Raw genomic sequence first — 20485 nt, 5'->3', positions numbered from 1 at the left:
TCTCCTTGAGCTAGTAATATTACAAAATTATAATAATAGCTTTCTAATGTTGAACTTTCTTTGTACTCATAATATAAACCTAACTTAACCATGATGTACAAATCTGCTAATACACTATTGCATTGTTTCATTTGCTAGTATTTTATTTTGTGTTTGCTTATATAGTCATAATTAAAATTGGTATTTCTTGTTTATGTTATTCTTGTTAAATTTTGATATCATGGTAATATGATGTCTGCAAATTTTCAAGCTACTTCTCATTTTCTATACTCAGTGAAAATTAAATTGCATAGAAATTACCTTTTCTTGGTCATTTAAGAGGAACTTCTAGTGCTATCACTCGGGCTATGGGTGTTTAATTTTTGCTTTTGTTCTTTTTTTGCTTCAAAAAAATACTTTTGAAGAGTTCTTTTCACAACTTCTTCTGTTTATGCCATAATAATTTTTTATTTCTATCTTCTTGAATGAATTTAGTAGTACCTATATTTTAGAAAATTAATCAATAACATCTAGATTATCAAATTAGCCTCAAGTTATATAAAGTATTCTATCATAAGTTATAATTCTCTTAGTTTTCTCTGTATCATTTATTGTATTATCTTTCTCAATCCTGATAGTATTTTCTCTTATTATGGATTATATAAGGCTAGTGGCTTATTCATTTTGTTTTCTTAATAAGACCATGAAATAAATTGTCTCCTGTGTTTTTAACTTCATTAATTTCAGCATTTATCAGTATGAATTTCTTTCTTTTGTTTCGGTTAGGCGTCTTTTATTGTTTTTTGTTTTTTTCTGATTTCTGACAGTTAAGTTCTTTGTTTTGATGTGAAAACTTATGTTATGAATTTTCCTGTAGGTATAACTTTTCCTGCATTCAATAGGCTTTAATGTATGTCTTCTCAATTTATAATATAATTAAACTATAATGCAATTTTGATTCCCTCTTTGACCTAATAATTATTTAGGAGAGTGTTTTTGAGTTTTTGGTTATGGCTATTGTTTAAATTTCTAAATTATTAGCTATTTTTAATTTCGATTCCAATATTAATTTGTTCTATTGCACTGTAGTCAGGGAATGTTTGTGAACAATCTCTCTCTTTGAATATTATTTATTTGTAATTTAATAAATAACTTCTGTAAATTCACCGTATTAATTATCTATCACTGTAACACAAATTACCCCAAATTTAGAGGCTGAGATAAATAAACATCTATTATCTCAGAGCTTCGTAAGGCTACCTCAGGGAACCAGCTGGAGCTGCTGTCAGCACAGGCTGGACCAAGGGGGCTGTACTTCCAGGCTCGCTCACGTGACAGTCGGCCTTGTCACCTGGACCTGTCCACAGGGCTGCCTCATGACATGGCATGTGTCTTTCCCCAAGACACGTGATCCAAGCGAGATCACGAGACACCGTAAACGTGAGAGAAGGATTCAAGCTGGAAGCCACAGTCGTTTTATAACCTAACATCTAAAGTGAGATCCCATATATCAAAAGTCCCAGATTATTATTGTATTTCTATCATTTCTATCTTATCTGGAATCTTAAGGTTCCTTATGGCTATATCTTTCATTTTGACTGGTACCTTTAATGAATGAAAAAAGTTACCTTCTTGATTGTATTTATTTCTTTTTAATCTCAAATTCTACTTTATGTGATATTAATATTCTAAATCCTTATTTCCTTGTGGTTTGCATCTGCCAGGCATAGTTTTATCTATTTTTTCTTTTCAACTTTCCAAGCCATTTATTTTTTCATCTTAGAGTGGAATATAATAATTGGAACTTATTTCAGATCCAATCTGAGAATCTGCTACATATATTACCATAACATGTTTTTATGATTATCAGTCATTTATTTACATTCTGTTTTTGTTAATGCATCCTTGATGTTTCACTTTTGTTTATTTTTTTCCTTTTGTCAAATTGTATGTTTTATTTGGTTACCCTATGGTAATATTGACGTTATACAGCTTATTTTTAGTTCTAAGAGTGATTTTTTGTATCTCTAAATAAAATTCGAATTCTATATTTTTCTATTTTATGGTATGAATTTTAGAACTGAAGCGTGCTCTATTTACCTCTATAAAAAAGTAAACACAGGAGCATTCTTCCCACACTCTCCTCTCCTGTTTTTTCTAGATATATTCTGGAACTTTTGTCTCAGATAAATTATTATTATTATTACTATAACTGTTGCTTTCAATATACAGCCTGTTTCTTAACCACGTTTCCATAGTTACTTAGATTTAAATCATTGTATATATGATTTCAAAATTCACTGCCAATTTCTCAAAGTATTACTTTACTTTTCTTAATTTTTATTCAACCTTTTATTGACCAGTGTGTCTTCAAGAAAATTTTAATGAAGGTTTATGTGTCTCCTCACCATTTTCCTGTTAACAACACCCTAATTTTCTTCTGAGATTTCACTTCTTCTCCTGCTCGTATCCCACATGCTTCATGTAGCGTCACCAATATTCCCCATTCTATGGATGGGCATGTGATTCAGGACTGGCAAATCAGAGCACAGTGACAATCCAGGGAAGTGATATAATTGCATTGAGTCTTCTGCTGCAGCTGTTTGAAGAGACCACCTCTTTCCTCACCTGCACCTTAAAGGAAATTTATCTGGTGCTGTCCCACCTACCAGACAGAGTGTGAAGCTAAAACCAACCCAGCAAAGATGAGGCAGAGATATGGAGGGAAACTGAGTCCCAATGTCACCATTTAAGCCTGAAGCTAGCTCTACTCTCAAATATTTCAGAAACGTGATCTTCAAAATTCCCTTTGCTTCTTAAGCTAATTTGATTGGCTTTTCTGGCACTCAAAACAAAAAATCTTAACTAATATATGTATTTCCTTAGTCCTCGTGTATTCAGGGGCGCATTATTTTTACATTTAAACCACAGTCTGTCTATTAATATAAATTTAGGGTCTCAGGGGTTTTTTTCTTTGAAATGTAGAGATGATATTTCATTATCAAGTGTGTTTATAGCCACCGGTATGCCTCTCTGTAGTTCTCTGAAAATAATGTCTTAACTAAGATGTAGACCCAATGCTGGTAAATTAATGAAGAAATATGAGGGCAAGCTAGACATCTCAGCTCTCCGTACAAGCTCCTGGTCCCTTATTCTACAGACAGCTAAATGTATAGCTTTCATTCTAATCAATTAGAATAGAATAGCAATAGAGCATACTTGGAATAAAAAGTACAACATTTTTTATTAGATATTTCTACCAAGTGACATTAATTTGCTAAATCACAGCATAAGCTTTACATGATCATTCCAGGAAGCCTACCATCTAGGGACATAGTTTGATCCAGATGGTAGATAAAATCTTGTAAAGTGTTATATTTGAATCTCTATTTTTCATGCGATTTGTATTAAATTAACAGAATCGTTCTTGAAAAGGCAGAGCAACTCCATCTTCCAGAGATTTTCCCCAGTTAACTAACACGATATATTCCACAGAACACTACCCTACAGCTATAGATAAAAACAGTTTATATAATGAAATAGGTCAACGTCACCCTGATATCCTCCAACTCTTGAGAACATATTTGTTATGATAATTTTGCTTGAATTTTTATCTTTATATTGTTTATATAAAGAAATAAAAACATACATACTCTTAACACCCTTATAGAACCAGTAAATAGTTTGCTCAGGGAGCAACACACATTTATTAGTCCCAATTATGTGTCAGGCCCTCTGCTGAGTGTCAGAAGCACAAAAGCAGACTAATAATATGCAAGTGAAACACAATCTTATGGATAGGGCAGTAGAAGTTGTACAAGGTGCAGTCAGGCAGAGGGGCAGTGAGGTGGGTGAGAGTGTGGACAGACCAGTTCTAATTAGTGGAAGGGGGAGGGTGCATATCCACACTAACACTCCCAGGGATCAGCTGCAAGACTGCTATCTAAGGGGAGAGAACGCCTTCTCAGATCTGATGCTGCACTGATGTAAGAACCTTACGGCTCCACTAGGACCAGGAACAGTTTGAGAGGAGCAACATCACAACCCACCCTCATCGTGCACAGAGGGGGCAGTCACAGCTCCCACTGCACACTGAGGTCGTCTCATTCTTTGCCTTTCAAAATACATGCAACACATTTAAATACATGTCCATCTAGAAGCTGGAGCCCAGTAAAATGCCGTTCAGTTGCCCTCTGGCTTTGTCATTTATTCCTTATACAGAGCACACCTCCCAATCTCCTCCACCCCCAAGCACTCTGATCATGTGCATGGGGGAGTTTCTCATGAAACCCTATAGAACACTTTAATTCATTTTATAAACGCTGCCGATCATCAGTAAAAGGTAACAATTCTTTGAAAGAAAGTTTAAATAAATGGCTCCTCAGCAGTGCACAGATACTTTTGCTCAACGGGAAAACGGATTCACCCTTCCCTGCGCACATCCCTTTCCTTGGCTGCCCACCAGCTTGCAGTGCTGGGAACTGACCAAACGCCTTCAGTGTTTCCAGCGCACTCGTTCTTTCACGTGCGCGTGCACACACGTGCACACGCATCAACCTTGCTCTGAAAAGAAGACGTCATTACCTTTTTCCCTCCTGTTTGGACAGTTTAGGCAGTCTGCTTTTTTTCTGCAGAAATGTTTTAGGATATTGCTTCATAAAGATATTGTGAGCTGACAGCATACTAGCGCAGGAACTCTGGCTTGTTAAAAAAACAGAAAAATTAAATTGTAAGTATCATAAGACAATAGCTTCCAAGGGAAAGATTTCTAACTCAATTCATACAACTTAATTCTATACTATTTAGTTTAAGAAATAAAGGATAAAAATATGAAGCATAAACATTTTGTACTTTAATAATATCCACTATAAAAATTGTCTATAGCGTGCCTCAGTGATAAAAATTTTATGAATATCGAATTTATGGCAATGTCAATGTCAAAAATTTAATTTTTAAATTGAGCCTTCTTAAAACTTTTATTTCTGTAAGTGTTTAAGGCTCCTGTATAAATATACCACATAATCAAATCTTCTTCAAAATGATTCGCGTCTAGTTTACATATACATTACTAGAAGGTATATTTACCTGAATATTTGCAAAGATTTATAAAAATTTCAAGCGCCTTTTTTTTTTAGGACTGGAATAAAGATGTATTAGACCAAAAGATCAGTGTTTCCCAAATCCAGAAAATCACCGGAATCACCTGGGATGCTTTTCGTAAGTACAGATTTCTGACCCTCTGCCTGATGAAGCAAGGTCTCCAAGGGTGGAGTCTGGGTGGGCTTCCCTGTTTTAAATATCCTCCTCCAAGTGATTTCTATTTGCAGCCAGATTTCAACCCACTGCAAGTATTAAAAATGCCACTGACAAGATCCACTGGAATACGGCCAATTGTCCTTCAGTATCAGGTAATGACATTTGACCTGGAAAATCTGCCTCGTTCAATTTTCAATTGACAACCTCCATGAAAAGCTAGTCAATTGTTTCAAATGCTAAATTTCATCTTGACGACTTATTTCAATAATTACCAAAAGTGATCACACTTAAAATTGAACACTGAAAACATCTTAGTCAATATTTGCCTCATGGCAATGAATATAAAAATCCCCAAGAGAAGGCTTTTCTTATTTCACTGTCAGTGTAAATAAGAACAACACATTGTAAAATATTTATAACAGCTTTTTTTCTCTAGGCCAAAGTTCCTAAAACACCATATTAATTCTTTGCACAAAACAAATACTATGTACTTCAAGGACTTTATTTAATTTAAATTAATTGAATTGACTCAGGCAATGTGGATATAATTAAATCTGACATTAGGCATTTTCATTCCTATTTTCACACTGTAGAGATACATTGACCAGGAATCTACTCTTTTTTAAATCCAACCACTGATGTCATTGGAAGCTTTCCGAGATCTTTTTTTTCAATTTGGGACTCACAATCATCTATTTTATACATCTACTTGTTGTGTATCAGGTATCTGCTAGATACCAAACATTGTGCTCAGATCTTTACATTGTTTTTGTCTGGTTGTACATTTATATAACCTGATGAGGTTGGTATTCTTTATTGCCCATTCTACAGAAAAAGAAAATGCAAACTTAATAATTTGCCTAACTCATATGACTAGGAAGTAGAAGACACAAGGTACAAATGAAAACTGAATTGACTTCAAAACCTGTTCTCTTAAGCTTTTGGATATACTGCCCCCCCAAATAATAAAATGGTTAGTTCTTACTACAGTCATGCGTTGCTTAATGACAAGGACACGTTCTGAGAAATGGGTTGTTACGCGATTTCATCGTGACAACACAAACCCAGGTGGTATAGCCTACTACACACCTAGGCTATATGGTACAAATCTTATGGGACCACCATCATATATGCGGTCTGTTGTAACCGAAACATTGTTATGTGACGCGTGAGTATATCTGCCAGGCACTGCCAGGGTTTATGTATATCAGAAGCACAAAAGCATGGTCTCTTCACTGTGTCTACATGGAGCCACGCTATAAGACTTAGAACATTATTCTAATCTGTGATCTGGAAAAATCATCTTTGGAGTCGCTAAGAAGTTTGTATGATGGCCAGCCCCATGGTTTAGCAGATAAGTGCACGCACTCCACTACTGGTGGCCCAGGTTCGGATCCCAGGCACACACCGACACACCGCTTCTCCGGCCATGCTGAGGCCGCGTCCCACATACAGCAACTAGAAGGATGTGCAACTAGGACGTACAACTATCTACTGGGGCTTTGAGGGACAAAAAAAAGGAGGAAGATTGGCAATAGATGTTAGCTCAGAGCCAGTCTTCCTCAGCAAAAAGAGGAGGATTAGCATGGATGTTAGCTCAGGGCTGATCCTCCTCACAAAAAAAAAAAAAAAAAAGTTTATATGAAAACGCTGATACCCTCACTCTTGTCATTTTCTATGTACATGACTGAACTGCCTGCTTCTCCTAATCCCTGAGAATTTTCAAAATGTGATGGCTGGTGTACATGGACCCAGTGTTTATGATCGGTACCACCAAAGCAGTACGTCCAAGAAGAGAAAGATGTGGAAGGTGGAAATGGATGAGTCACATGCTAGGGCTAGATGTGATATAATTTTCAGAGTGAGGCCCTAAGTGTCTTACCATGTTGTGATGCATGTTCTATGTCACAACAATGTAATTTGGCAGTATACTCCTATTTCTGAGTCTCTTGTTGAAACAAAAATATATAGCTCTATGTGTTCAGTAGGAAAGCATTATTGTCTAAAACCATATGAAATCCGTAAATGAATGCCTCCAAATATGGATAAGAGAAGAAAATTAGGAGAAATATGAAATGAATATAATTAGAAAGCCAGAGATAAAGAAAGATTTAGAATTAAACTAGGGTCATTGAGTAGATCATGGGTCCAAGTAACTATTTGACCCTTGACTGCTGTCCAGAAGATACTTTTCATAACTTCCCAGGCTATAAGTAAACACTGCCTATGGAGAAAATTCACTACTTCATTGAAGCTCAGCCGCAAGGAAACTCATCTACAAGAAAAGAACACCAACTTCCTCAAGCAGATGACGGAGATACATCCAAATTCTATAGCTTCACACATCAGAACTCCGGAGCACTCCCAGGATGCTCTATAGTCAAGGATTACGAAATTAATTGCTTACAGTAGCCAAGCAGGTATCAAAAGGTAGGGACAGTGGTGAACTGGAGAAAGCACACCCACAGAGAGATCTGCAACCTCTCTCTTAAGCCTACTATTGTCATGTACTCAGAGAAGTCCATAGTGATCAGATCCTGCAGTTTTTTTAAGGAAGTCAGAAATCTGAACTCTCATGTAAAAATTTCTGACTTTTTAAGTGTTAGTAACTGCTATGGACTGAATTGTGCCCCCCTAAAACTCATATGTTGAAGCCCTAGTCCCCACTGTGACTGTGTTTGTAGATAGGGCTTTCAGGAGATAATTAAGGTTAAATGAGGTCATAAAGGTAGAGCTCTAATCTGATAGGACCGATGACCTTATAAGAAGAGGAGGAAAGATTGCTCTCCGAAGCAAGGAGAGGCCACGTGAGGACCCAGCAAGAAGGCGGACATCCGCAAGCCAGGAGGAGAGCTCTCACCAGAAATTGAATTGGCTGGCTCCTTGATCTTGGACGTCCCAGCCTCCAGAACGCGAGAAATAAATTTCTGTTGTTTAAGTCAGTCTATGGTATTATGTGACGGCAGCCCGAGCAGACTAAGACAGTAACTTACTTTAAAATTTCTTTTTAAAAGCAGTTTTATTTATTTACTTTTTATTGCAGTAGCATTGGTTTATAACATTATGTAAATTTTAAGTGTACATCATTATATTTCGAATTCTGTGTAGACTACATCATGTTCACCATCCGAAGACTAATTACCATCTGTCACCACACTCGTGTGCCTTTTTACTCCTTTCGCCTGTCCGCTCCCTCTGGTAACCACCAATCTAATGTCTGTATACATGTGTGTTTGTTTGTTGTTGCTGTTTTATCTTCCACATACGTGTGAAATCATATGGTATTTGGCTTTCTCTGTCATACCGTACTTTGCTTAGCAACAACATGGATGGACCTTGAGGGTATTATGCTAAAATTTTTAAATGGCTACATGGATCAATCAAGATAAGTATGTGGGGCCCGCTCCGTGGCTTAGCGGTTAAGTGCACACGCTCCGCAACTGGCAGCCCGGGTTCGGATCCCGGGCGTGCACCAACGCACTGCTTCTCTGGCCATGCTGAGGCTGTGTCCCACATATAGCAACTAGAAGGATGTGCAACTATGGCATGCAACTATCTACTGGGGCTTTGGGGGCCAAAAAAAAAGGAGGAGGATTGGCAATAGATGTTAGCTCAGAGCCAGTCTTCCTCAGCAAAAAGAAGAGGATTGGCATGGATGTTAGCTCAGGGCTGATCTTCCCCACAAAAAAAAAAAAAAAAGATAAGTATGTGGGCTGTACACCAATTACACTGTCCCAGGTCAGGGGAGGGAGCACCAGTCCACGACCTTGGCAGGGTTCCGGAAATGCATGATGTGTGGTTACTCTCTGCCTCCTCTGCTAGACTGTGCCTATGATGAGAAATGGAAGAACTTAGGCTTGAGGTCAAGATAACTGAATTTATGTATTAATTTTTCTACTTTATATAAATGTAGACAGGTCATTTAAACTACATATGCCTCATTTCCTTATCCACAAAATGATAGATATATGTCTAAATAAGAACAATTCCAGGTCTAAAATTCAGTGATTTTACATCTATCTCAAAGATTCATCTATGCTACCACAAACCGTGTCTTCTTCCTAAGCACACAGCTACACCACATCTCCCAGTCTCCCTTGCAGTTACGTGTAGCCACATGGCTGCGTTCTAGCCAATGGAATATGGAAGAGGGGGTGGGAGTGATGTACACCACTTCAGGACCAGCCCCATCAAAATCTCCCCCAACCTCCCAAAAAACCCTTCTATAGGGAGTTTTCCATGTCTTTCCCCCTCCAGCTTGAAGCGATTGAGCAGGGCGGACTTGGAAGCCAGATGAAAAAGTTGGGAGAGCAAAAATTTGGAAGAAGCCTGAGTTCCTAAACCATAAGAACAGCCTACTAGTCAAAAATACCCTTGTAGGGCTTAATGTGGGGAAAAAATAAACTTCTACTGTGTTAAGCCACTGAGATTTAGGGTTTAGCTTAGCAGTTAGAAACACCCTAACTACTGCAGTATATCTTCTCCATCCCATTCAGTTCTGCTCACAAGTCTGAGGACATAATAAACTTTTAATAAAATACCTATTGATTAATTATATTTATGTGATTGCCCTAAGGTAATTTACATTTTTTATTTTAAATCAATTAAAACAAGTCGTAAAAGTTGAATCTATTTTTCCTCCTGAATTTGTCTTACAAATATTATAGCATCTACACATTTATTTGATGAAAATTGAAAGAAATATGAATATTATCCTTGCACATTAGAAAAAGGAACAAGTGCAATTTGATATGAATTGAGCTGATTTTATATATATATAAAATATACGTGGATATAATATATGTTATATAATGGATTTATATATTTATTTTATTATATATTATATTATATATAATAGATTTTATCCTTATTACAATATTATGTTGAAGAAAAAATGCCCTTTAATAATGCCGGTGAGTTGAATATGCCCTAGATCTAAATGAAAAGATCAATCAGTCAGAGGCCTTCAGGTAATGCCGCTACAAGGTGTCACTCTATTCAGTCTCCTTTTTATTCTCAACATTTTTGGAAACATTAGTCTTCTGTTATAAATTCATTTGATCATCTTCCTTATCTATGGACTAAGCTCATTAGCCAATGACACGATCAGTTCAAAATTATATTTTTCAAAGGAGTTCCACATGCTATTGCAACTAATTAATCATAAAGATTAATCTCTAACTTTTCAATTTCATGAAGTTCTTGGAAAAAATTAAAAGATCTCTTTTGACAAAGTTAAAGGCAAAAATATAACTTGAAGACTGAATCTAAACTTTTCAGAGAGATATTAATCTGTTATAAAATTTTACTTCCCCTAAAACAACTCAAGTTCTCCCTATTTTGAGAACAAATATCTGATTTGCATATGAAGCTGAAGTTGTGGTTTATCCTTATACAAGGTATTTCAACCTCTCATTTATTTCTTTAGCTCTAGAAAAGGACTACCTTTAGGATTGTTGCAGTAGTTGGAAGTAATAAATGTAAAGCTCTGGCCCACCGTTTACAAGATATTAGGCATGTAAAAATGATAACTAGTAATATAAATCCAAGTACAGAATATATAGCATACAGTAACAAAATGTTCATTTTATTAAAAATGTGGGGATATGAACCCATTTTCAATGGAATAAGGACAGAGTTTGAGTCAACCTTAAATCTTCCTTCGACAATATATATGAATGAAGTTCTTATCATGTTACATGTTATTAAGACTGGACATTCTAGCCATGAGAAAGAGATTTCCTTAATAAAAAGGACCTAGACAATGACTCTGAGGAACCTTCTCATCACTGGAACAAAACTGTTAAAGAAGAAATATCTGGCACTCATCGTCCCGCAGTGCAGAACAGCATACCTTAGAAGAATCTTCAAGCTACCTACACCACGGCATCTTGACTCTCTGAAGAACCCCGTTGTTGTACACACCTTGCATAACAACTTTTGGGTGCATTGCTGGTCTTACAAGAGGTAATCCTGTCTCCAGAGACTATCGCATTGCAAGAAAAGGGAAAGGAAAGTGAGTGGGTACCTGAGATGTGAGCAACAGGCACAGAGGAGGGGTAGGGTTGTGAGGAGGGCAGTCACTCTGCTAGGAGCACTGCTGGAGGGAATGTGAGCCTTGACCCCGGAGAAAAGAAGGGAGCCCAGCCTGAGAACTCTGCTTTGGAGAAAAACTCTTGAAGGAGAATGAAGTAGTCCCAGCTTGGTGGTGCACCCAGGCTCCAGGAAAAAAAAACGATATACATTCTTTCTGGGAGAAGTTACCCTCAATTTAAGGCACATGTTACTACATGTTAAGAATAAGCAAATCTTACACAGAAAGATTACCATGAGTGCAAGTCTGCAGAAACAGCCAACATCAGATTTACACTCCTAAATCCTATAAATCTTCATATGTTACATATAGAATAGTTAGGTATAAAATATTAACAGAAATAAAAGATGGAGTCACAGTGATGATCAATAACAAAAGATTGTCAGGAATGGCCAGGCAAATTTGAAAAAAAGAACTTAGTGGAACTCCTCAAAATGAAAATTGTAATTATTAAAATTAAAAACTCAGTGGATGGGTTAAAGATCAGATCAGAGACACTGGAATAGGAAATTAATAAACCTGAAGAAATATTCATAGAAATTCCAAAATGCTTCACAGAGAAATAAGGAGTTGGAAAATAGAAATAATCTCAAGATATTTATTCATTCTCTCATTAAAAACGTTTATTGAGCCTCTAGAGTAGTTTAGACTCCAGTGATAGAAAGATTAATAAGATAGGTTTTCTGTTAGGGTTGACAGACTACTAAATGACCTCTCCCAAATTCACTCTCTACTTCTTCCCAGACACTTGGTTGCCCAGCTAAAGACTACATTTCCCAACATCCTCTCAACTAGGTTTGGCCATAAGACAAAGTTCTTGCCAGTGGAATGTAAGAAGTGATTATAGAAATTCTGCTCCTTTGTCAAATAGGAAATTGCTTGTCCCTGACTTCACACTTTTCCTTTCCATGGAGTGGAACCCAGATGCAGCAATGACCTCTTCAACTGTACTGACAAGGAAATGACAAGCCAATGTCAAAACACTCATCCCTGAGTGACTTCATGGGGGTAGAGCTTCTACACACATGGAGCACCCACCTCCAGACTACTAAGGATGAAAGAAATCTTTTATTTAAATCACAGTATTTTTGAGTCTTTTTTGTCACATCATATTATCAGTTACCCCAACATAATGGATACAAACTTCAAGGAGCTGTCTGTATCAAAATAGAGAGAAACAAACTTTTAAAAAAAATGCAGGGGCCGCTGGCATAGCAGTTAAGTTCACACGCTCCACTTTGGTGGCCCAGGGTTCGATGCTTCAGATCCTGGGTGTGGACTTACTCACTGCTCATCAAGCCATGCTAAAGTGGCATCCCACATAGAACTAGAAGGAGCTACAACTAGGATATACAACAGTGCAGTGGGGCTTGGGGGAGAAAAAAGAAAAAGAAGATTGGCAACAGATGTTAGCTCTGGGCCAATCCTCCTCAAAAAAAAATGCATAAGAAATTATTGAGTGCTCTGATAGAAAACTATACAGAGTAAAGTGGTAATGGAGAAGGGAATCATATCAGGGAGAAGAAGCATCAGAAAACTCTTCTTGGAGAAAGAGATTGCAGACTTGAAAATAAAGATTAGTTCACCTATTTACTGGTGGATGGAGGCGAATGGGAGAATGGTATTCCAGACAGAAACTTCAGTATAAGCAAACATAAAAATTCCTTCAATAACATAGTGCAGGTGTAGTCAAGATACTACAAGCTATTGTTATGGCTAGGGAGGAGAGAGAGAGTCAGTGGGGGACGAGGCTGGAGATGCAGGAAGGGGCCAATTATAAAAGGTCTCGTGAATAATATGATTACAATTGACTTATCAACTGTGTATCTAAGTTGGAGGGAAAATGGGATTCTAGTATGATTTTCCAGATTCTAGCTTGGACTGCTGGGTAGATAATTTTGTCATTCACTGAGATAAAAATGTGGATAAAAATATAGCCTCAGTTTTATATAGTATTAGGATAAAAAGTTTCCTTGTATCAAATCAAGTTTATGTCCTTTTGCAAATGAGAAAACCAAGCCCTGAGAGTTTAGCTGATATTCAAAGAACCTCAATTGAACCTAAAGGCAGAGCTAGGTCTAGAATGCATTCCTTCAGACTCCCAGCCTACAGTCTTCCCGGAACAGATGTGTAGGAGAATGAAAACCTATGAAGAGACAATCTGGACCTTGAAGGATAAATAAAATTAAACTAGGTATAGGGGAGATTAATCACTGGAAATATATCAGCAAATAAATCAAGTCTTGTCCTCATGAAGTCTTCAATCTAGAGAGGGGAGACAATAAAAATAAATCCGTGACTATATAATATGTCAGATGCATTAAGAAATGAAAGCAAGAATAGGGGAAAAAGTGCTAAGAGTACCTATTTCATATAGGCTGGTCACAGAATGCAGAGACCTGAGGCAAGTGAGGGAGAAAGGCAAGTAGACATCTGAGGAAAGATCATTCCAGACAGAAAGTACAAGTGAGAAAGGCTTGAGGCAGGAGCACACTTGGTGTGTTAGGAACAGAGCGTGGAGATACTGTGGCTGGAGCAAAATAAGCTAGGGGGTCTCATATAGAAGAGGTCAGAGATGGAGTGGGTGTGAGATCATGTACAACCTTGCAAGCCACAGTAAAGATCTTAGCTTTTACCTTGAGTGATATCGAAGCCGTTAGAATATTTTGAGCAAATAGTGACATGTTCTAAATTATATTTTAACAGGATTTCTCTTGTTACTGCACCAACCACAGACTGTAAAGGGGCAAGGAATGGAGTAAGAAGACCAGTTAGGAGGCTACTGCAATAATCTAGGTAAGACCATTTGTTGCCCCGGACCAGGGTGGCTGTAGTGGAGGTGGTGAGAAATGGTTATATTCTGGATATATTTGAAAGTAGAGCCATCAGGATATTGTTGAGATCGGATCTGAGGTATGAAAGAGAAATAGAGCCTGCAATGATGACTCTAAGGATTTGGTCTTGACCAACTGGAATTTGTACAGTTGCCATTTACTAAAATGTGAGAGCAAGTGATTAATATCTGGAGAGAAAAAAATCAAAAGTTCTGTCTAGATTTGTGAAGTTGGAGGTACCTGTTTAATATCTATGTGGATTTGATTTTGTCTTTTATACAGTGAAAAGTTATTGCATAGTCTTGAGCAGTGAAATGTATTAAAATATATTAACCTAGATGTATCAAAGAAATAACATGAGAAAACTATAAAAGCATATATCAGAAAAAATAATAATAATGTTGGGATAGGTAGGTCTTTTTAAAACAAGATACAAACAGCAAAAAGTCATAAAAGAAAAAAATTAAACTAGATAAAAATTAAAATGCTTCTGTATAACAAGATACTGTGAAAAAAAGTCAAAGACAGGTGATAAAAAAGAAAATGTTATAACATATATTAATCCTGACAGAAGATTAATATCCAAAAGATGCAAATAATTGCTACAAACAACCCAATAGAAAAAAATAGGGCAAATGCTAAGAACAGAAAATCATTGAAAAGGAGATTCAAGTGGCCAATAAATTCATGAAATACAAATTATACAAAATAAAATTTTTGCTCATAAACATCAGCTACAATAAAAGTTTGATAATTCAAGTTTTCTTGAGGGTGTGGGAAAATATCTTCTCTCATTTGCTGTCATAAAAGTGACAGATGAACAAGGAGAGTCACCGGGGCCAGCTTCGTGAGTGGGCATGTGGCCTGCGACCTTGCATAGCACCCATGTTCAGACAGTCTTCACACTGAGTTTAATGCTCTACTATCACTATCTTGAAATTCTTAATAATTTTTTATCAAGGTGCCCTGCATTGTCATTGTGCACTGGGCTCCACAAATTATATTTCTGGTCCTGAAATTCAATGAGTCAGTGAGGATGCAATCAGAAAAACAGAAACCACCTCAGTACTTGAAACATACGGATACGTAAAACAGAAATATAGTTGCTGAAGTAGAACTAAGAGAACCAAAGAGGAGAGTGAGTTAACACATAGATGAGTAACTGGACAAAACAGCTGCATCCCCAAGGCTGAGTCCTCAAAAGGGTAGCCATGGTATAGAGTATCAGGAGAGACGCTGGGGTTGTCTAGGAGGAGCCACTGCTAAGACTAGACATGCTGAGGAGGGGCTACACAGCAGACAGTGGGTCCACCAAAGAAGGGCTCTCATGGCTAAAGGCAGAGGGACACAGCCATTTCCAGAAATGTCACCAACAACAGGAGAGAGAATGAGAAAGCAGAAGAATGGTTTCTTCTCTTCTGATTTCTAATCTCCTACCTGTGCCTCCTATTGGTAGACTCTAATGGGGGAAGGCAGCTGGCAAGGAAGTCTGCAAAATGTAGTTTGCAAATTCCCAGATCCAGCCTTTCAGAACGGAGTATAGAGAGAGGAGTGTGGAAATATGGTGGTATCTACGTAGAATTGACTGTGTGTGTGCCCCGTGCCCTAAAAATGACATTTCTTAGTATTTTACCCTAGAAAAATACTCACACATAAATAAGAAGGCATTTACAAGGGTATTCACTGCAGCATTTTTTGAAATAAGAGAAAAACTGGAAACAACTTCAGTGTTAATCAGTAGGGTAGTAGTTAAACAAAGTGTTAGTTTATTGATATCACGAAACAGTATGTAGGAGCTAAAAATAATGAGTTATATCTGTTCAAATACAGACAGATCTCCAAGACACATTGGATAGAAAAAAGAGCAAATTGCAGGTAGATATTGCAATATGATATATCCTTTATATACACAGACCACACACTTAAACATCAATGCTATAAATTTCTACTGGTTTATTGAAATGTATGTGCAGGCACAGAAAAGTACCAGAAAGTTACTCAGTAGCTGGTTTAACACTGGTTACCTCTGAGGATGGGGAAGGAGTTTAAAATTAAGTCATGGTCAGGATAATGGTCAAAAGAAAATTCAAAATTATTTGCATTGTTTTCAATTTTACAAGAGAAATGTATGAGTGCATATTCTTGTTGAATTAATTTTAAAAATATACAAATAACTATCCAACTTCAAGTCTTACTATAAAACTACAATAATCAAGACAGTAATATTGGTAAAAGAATAGACAAACAATTCAATGAAACAGAATACTGAGCCCAGAAATAGACCCACATATATACAGTCAAAGGATCATCGACAAACGAGCAAAGGCAACTCAATGGAGAAAAGACAGTCTTTTCAACAAATGGTGCTGTAACAACTGGACATGTATCTGGAAAAAAAATGAATCAGGAGACAGACTTTACACCCTTCACAAAAATTAACTCAAAATGGATTATAGACCAAAATGTAAAATGCAAAAATGTAAAACTCATAGAAGATAACATAGGAAGATAATCTAGGTGACCTTGGTTTTGGCAATGACTTCTTAGATAAAACACCAAAAGTATAATTCCTGAAAGAAAAATTGATCAGTTGGAGTTCATTAACATTTAAAGCTTCTGCTTGCAAAGGATACTGTTGAGAGAATGAAAAGACAATCCACATACTGGGAGAAAATATTTGCAAAACACCTATCTGATAAGAGACTGGTATCCAAAATATACAAAGAACTCTTTAAACGCAACAATAAGAAAACAAACAACCTAAATAAAAAATGGACACAACATCTGAAGAGACAACTCATAAAGATACACAGATGGAAAATTAGCATATGAAAAGATGCTCCACATCATATGTCATTAGGGAAATGTAAATTAAAATAGCAAGCTATCATTACACATCTATTAAGAATGGCTAAAATTCAGAATACTCACAACATGAATTGCTGTGAAGAGCGTGGAGCAAGATAAACTCTCATTCATTGCTGGTGAAAATGCAGAGGTACAGCCACTTTGGAAGACAGTTTGGTGGTTTCTTACAAAACTACTCACACTCTTACCATACAATCCAGTAATCGCACTCCTTGGTATTTACCCAAATGAGTTGAAAACTTAACGTTCACACAAAAACCTGTGCATGAATGTTTATAGCAGCTTTAGTCATAATTGTTAAAACTTGGAAGCAACCAAAATATTCTTCATTTGGTGAAGAGATAAACTGTGGTGCATCCATACAACGAATATTATTCGATGACAAAAAAAAATGAGCTATTGAGCCATGAAAACACATGGAGGAAACTTAAATGCATATTACTAAGTGAAAAAAGCCAATCTGAGAAGACTCCATATTGTATTTTTCCAATTATATGACATTCTGGAAAGGGGAAACTATGGAAACAGTAAAAAGATCAGTGGTTACCAGGGATTAGGGAGGGAGAGAAGAATAAGGGGAGCACGAGGCATTTTTAGAGCAGTGAAACTATTCTGTATGATACTGTAGTGGTAAATATATGTCATTATATATTTGCCAAAAACCCCAGAATGTACAACACAGTGAACCCTATTGTAAACTATAGACTTTAGCTAATAGTGATGTATCAATATTGGCTAATTAATTATAACAAATATACCGCAATTATTGAAGATATTAATAATACGGAAAACTAGAAGGGAGGAGTAAGGAAGTATTTGGGAACTCTGTACTTTCTGCTCAATTTTTCTGTAAACCTAAAACTGCTCAAAAAACAAAATCTCTTAAAAATATACGAATAAAATAAAAAGATTTAACTTGTAGTACACAATGAGGAATGAAGAAGAGATTTGAGGATGGAATTCCAATTGTAAGTTTGGTAGTCCTGGAGGCATGTAATAAAAGAGCTAGAGTTGAGTAGTGGATAAAAGATGAGTAACAAATATTAGAAATAGAGAGGAACAGTAGAATCTAAGTATAACATATGGAGAAATAAAGAGAAAAGAGAATAAAACATGGCTGAAAGATTTTCATGCTTCCATTATCGGGTGAAAGCTAGGCATTCAGCAAATATTTTTTGAAGGCCAACTATGTACCATGAACTGAAATGGACAATGAAAATGCAGTAGTGAACCAAACTCACATGGTTGTTTCCCTCAGGAGCTTAGACTCTAATTGTGATAATATTGGTAGAGAATGGAGAAAGGAAGCAGGTTTTCATGAGAATATGAGTTTGTTTCTTGAATCAAGATTTAGGGAAATTTGATGGTTAATATCTTAGAGATGATCTATAGCAACTCCTCTAACTTTAGAAAGTTTAGCCAAGAAAAAATCCTCTAGACTGGTATTTCTTAAGAGGGTGGAGGGATGGACCCAATTCCAAAGTCGGGGGGAGGTTCCCACACAATGCCAAGCAATTCTCAGACACCAGCAGCATGTCTGAAAACTCAACTCAATTCTAACACTGTCTACCTGAAGGTAGTATCAGATCCCACAGGTTAAGGGCTCAGTCCCACAAGGCTGCTCCCACTCCACTTCAGATGCCAATCACAAGTAGTAGGTCACCAGGTTACCCACAACTTCTGTCCAATTTTGCTAAAAATCAGAGGTCCCCATGACCCCCTCCTCAGGTTCAATTCATTTGCTAAAGTGGCTCACAGAACTCAGGAAAAGAGTTTACTGACATTTACCGGTTTATTATAAAAGGATATGATAAAAGATACAGATGAACATCCAGATGGAAGAGATTCTTAGGGCAAGGTTATGTGGGAATGAGTACAGAGCTTCCATGCCCTCTCCAGGCACCTTTCTCTCCTCGAACCTTCACGTGTTCACCAACCAGGAAGATCCCTGAACCCAGTCCTTTGGGGGTTTTATGAAGGCTTTGTTACACAGGCATGATTGATTAAATCATTGGTCATTGGCAACTGATTCAACTTCCAGCCTCTCTCCCCTCCCTGGAGCTCAGGGGGTGGGGCAGAAAGTTCCAACCGTCTAATCCAACCCTCTAAGACACCTTTATCACTCTCATCACTTAGGAAATTCCAAGGGTTTTAGGAGCTCTGTACCAGAATCAGGACGAAGACCAAATATACATTTGTTATCGTAAATCACAATATCACAGAGGGCTACAGGCATTTTGGATGGAACAATGTGCTGAATTTTACTGCACACTGCAAACTGTTTACAATGCCTAGCCCCCACCCACTCGGTGTCAGTATCACCTCCTAGTCATTGTGACACCTATAAATGTGTCCACATTTCCAAATTCCCCCTGGAGGAAGTACTACTGCCTCCGGTAGAGAATCTTGTCCTAGACAGCTGGATATAAGAGCGTGCACATTAGGTAAAATAACATTAATAGGTACACCTTGAATTACAAGCCTCCGAATTGTTTATAATCTATTAAATAAATGCAAGATTCCATCTGTCTCTGCCCACATTTTTCTGCCACCACAAGAAGACAACAAATCTACTCTGGATTGACAGCCCCAACTGGTGGTCGTCAGTGGAAATTGTTCAAGATAAAAATTGACTTCATTCCAGACAAAGCAGTGTTCGTGGGATCACAGCTCAGTTGATTTCTTGTATGAGGACATAAACCATCTTTTCAAAGCTCTTCTTGTCTCTCCTTTCTCTTCCAAATTTTATTTCCTTAAAAATAAAAATCACCTATCTCTTCATATCTTCATTTTTATATCAAAAATGTCTATGATAAACCAACAGAATTAGCAAAACACTCTCACTAAGAAAAAGAAAGACAATATATTTCGAAATAAAAATAGTTATAATGAAGAATCAACCATTATCAATAGACTCTAAAAGCCTTAATAATGTCCAGGAGCCTCCTTGAAAATCATCATTTGTCTCTCTCAACCTCTAATACTCTACTAATTTAATGGAATTTACCTTAACCTGAAGCAATGTGAAAGAAACAATTACTGAATGCTATTTTTTATATTTTAGTTAAATACTATAATTTTAACTATAATTTTCATCTTTTTTATTATAAAAGTATAAAATTTAAAGATACATTTTGGGAAAATGGGCACAATTAATTATCGGTGCATTAAGGAGTTTCCACTAGATGATTTCTGAGTTGACTTCCTGTGGTACAATCGTCTGATTCTATGATATTATGTCTATGGTAAATTGATGAATGCTGGACAGTCAACTTATAAATGGACTTTGGGCTAAAACCTGTTTGTGAGTTATAGTCTCTATAAGCATAAAAAACATATAGTCAGCATAACTACACCTGTCTTTATAAGCAGCTAGATACTGGTAATATTAAGCACTAACAAAGATTGAGCTCTTGCTGTATCCCAGTCACAAAGCTGACTGACAAGCACTAAC

At 36.8% G+C, this 20485-nt stretch overlaps 1 long non-coding RNA gene across 1 annotated transcript in view; it reads left to right on the top strand.

Annotated features, from left to right (window-relative positions):
- The first annotated feature begins 14037 nt into the window (after positions 1–14037).
- Positions 14038–20485, top strand: part of LOC131396621 (uncharacterized) — a 52234-nt gene continuing 45786 nt past the window's right edge. The window contains exon 1 of the long non-coding RNA XR_009216600.1: positions 14038–14125. This is a non-coding gene — a long non-coding RNA (uncharacterized LOC131396621). The remainder of the gene's footprint in view (positions 14126–20485) is intronic.

Source organism: Diceros bicornis, chromosome 33 (assembly GCF_020826845.1).
Source record: "Diceros bicornis minor isolate mBicDic1 chromosome 33, mDicBic1.mat.cur, whole genome shotgun sequence".
Taxonomy (NCBI): domain Eukaryota; kingdom Metazoa; phylum Chordata; class Mammalia; order Perissodactyla; family Rhinocerotidae; genus Diceros; species Diceros bicornis.
This window is presented reverse-complemented; position numbering and strand designations above follow the sequence as displayed.